The following is a 2500-nucleotide window of genomic DNA, read 5'->3' as shown; positions in this document are numbered from 1 at the left end:
TCAGGCAGCGAGCTCGCTGCTCCACGGCGGGACGCCGGCTCTTCGCCCCGACCGATCTCAAGTGCCTCCATGAATTGGCGGACAAGCTGCTTGTGGGCAGCTTGCCGCCGTCGGCACTTGATTGCCTCAAGCGTTCGGTCGGGGAACATCCTGGTAAGTTCTTGATTTACAAAGAAGAACCGGGCGTCCCTCTCAAGGAACAGTTCGGCCTCTGCCTTGGCGAGCGACAGGACTTCTTCCTCCGTCCACCTCGCGCGATGCCTCTCCGTCACGATCTCAGCGTTGGCGGCCGCAGGGTGTTGGCGGCGGCGATGGACCCCGAGACCGTTCTTCGTGGTAAAAGTGCGGTGGCACTCACTGCAAGCAAAGGGAGCTACACAAACTATCGCATTTTCGTTACGGCCGGTTGGCCGGATAGGTGCTGGGGTAGCTGGGGTGGCACCTTCAGCGGAAGGGCCACCATCTCTTGTTTCTTGTCGGCTGCCCCCAACTATAAAGGGATAATGCGAGGGGGGGCTGGTAACCCCCCCAAGCCCCTGGTGCGGTCTTCCACTCTGCGAAAATCAGCGGGCCCACGAGAAGGGGAGAAGACCGCAGGAGAGGAGAGGCTAAGAGGGCTAGGCCCATGTATTGCGCATCACTCTCCCTGTAACTATAACCCAAGGAAGGCACCTCGCAGCAGCAGCACGACTACATCAAGACCGCACTTCGAAAAGCCAAGTCCGGATGCAGCCACACCGCCGCCACTTGGCCACCTTAAGAGAGTCATAGTTACTCCCGCCGTTTACCCGCGCTTGCTTGAATTTCTTCACGTTGACATTCAGAGCACTGGGCAGAAATCACATTGCGTCAACACCCGCTAGGGCCATCGCAATGCTTTGTTTTAATTAGACAGTCGGATTCCCCCAGTCCGTGCCAGTTCTGAGTTGATCGTTGAATGGCGGCCGAAGAGAATCCGCGCACCCGCGCGCCCCCGGAGGAGCACGCTAAGGCGGACGCGGCCTCGCAGCAAGGAAGATCCGTGGGAGGCCAAGGCACGGGACCGAGCTCGGATCCTGCACGCAGGTTGAAGCACCGGGGCGCGAACGCCGCGCAGGCGCGCGCATCCTGCACCGCCGGCCAGCACGAGGCCGACCAACGGCGAGAGCAGACCACGCCCGCGCTAAACGCCCGCACTTACCGGCACCCCTACGGCACTCACCTCGCCCAGGCCCGGCACGTTAGCGCTGACCCACTTCCCGACCAAGCCCGACACGCCCCGATCCTCAGAGCCAATCCTTATCCCGAAGTTACGGATCCAATTTGCCGACTTCCCTTACCTACATTATTCTATCGACTAGAGGCTCTTCACCTTGGAGACCTGCTGCGGATATGGGTACGAACCGGCGCGACACCTCCACGTGGCCCTCTCCCGGATTTTCAAGGTCCGAGGGGAAGATCGGGACACCGCCGCAACTGCGGTGCTCTTCGCGTTCCAAACCCTATCTCCCTGCTAGAGGATTCCAGGGAACTCGAACGCTCATGCAGAAAAGAAAACTCTTCCCCGATCTCCCGACGGCGTCTCCGGGTCCTTTTGGGTTACCCCGACGAGCATCTCTAAAAGAGGGGCCCGACTTGTATCGGTTCCGCTGCCGGGTTCCGGAATAGGAACCGGATTCCCTTTCGCCCAACGGGGGCCAGCACAAAGCGCATCATGCTATGACGGCCCCCATCAACATCGGATTTCTCCTAGGGCTTAGGATCGACTGACTCGTGTGCAACGGCTGTTCACACGAAACCCTTCTCCGCGTCAGCCCTCCAGGGCCTCGCTGGAGTATTTGCTACTACCACCAAGATCTGCACCGACGGCGGCTCCAGGCAGGCTCACGCCCAGACCCTTCTGCGCCCACCGCCGCGACCCTCCTACTCGTCAGGGCTTCGCGGCCGGCCGCAAGGACCGGCCATGACTGCCAGACTGACGGCCGAGTATAGGCACGACGCTTCAGCGCCATCCATTTTCAGGGCTAGTTGCTTCGGCAGGTGAGTTGTTACACACTCCTTAGCGGATTCCGACTTCCATGGCCACCGTCCTGCTGTCTTAAGCAACCAACGCCTTTCATGGTTTCCCATGAGCGTCGATTCGGGCGCCTTAACTCGGCGTTTGGTTCATCCCACAGCGCCAGTTCTGCTTACCAAAAGTGGCCCACTTGGCACTCCGATCCGAGTCGTTTGCTCGCGGCTTCAGCATATCAAGCAAGCCGGAGATCTCACCCATTTAAAGTTTGAGAATAGGTTGAGGTCGTTTCGGCCCCAAGGCCTCTAATCATTCGCTTTACCGGATGAGACTCGTACGAGCACCAGCTATCCTGAGGGAAACTTCGGAGGGAACCAGCTACTAGATGGTTCGATTAGTCTTTCGCCCCTATACCCAGCTCCGACGATCGATTTGCACGTCAGAATCGCTACGGACCTCCATCAGGGTTTCCCCTGACTTCGTCCTGGCCAGGCATAGTTCACCATC

At 59.4% G+C, this 2500-nt stretch overlaps 1 pseudogene; it reads right to left on the bottom strand.

Moving 5' to 3' along the window:
• The window catches only part of LOC124771732, a 7960-nt pseudogene that overhangs the window by 4321 nt on the left and 1139 nt on the right, over window positions 1-2500 (bottom strand).

The sequence above is a fragment of the Schistocerca piceifrons genome, unplaced genomic scaffold (genome assembly GCF_021461385.2).
Source record: "Schistocerca piceifrons isolate TAMUIC-IGC-003096 unplaced genomic scaffold, iqSchPice1.1 HiC_scaffold_936, whole genome shotgun sequence".
In the NCBI taxonomy this organism is placed as follows: domain Eukaryota; kingdom Metazoa; phylum Arthropoda; class Insecta; order Orthoptera; family Acrididae; genus Schistocerca; species Schistocerca piceifrons.
This window is presented reverse-complemented; position numbering and strand designations above follow the sequence as displayed.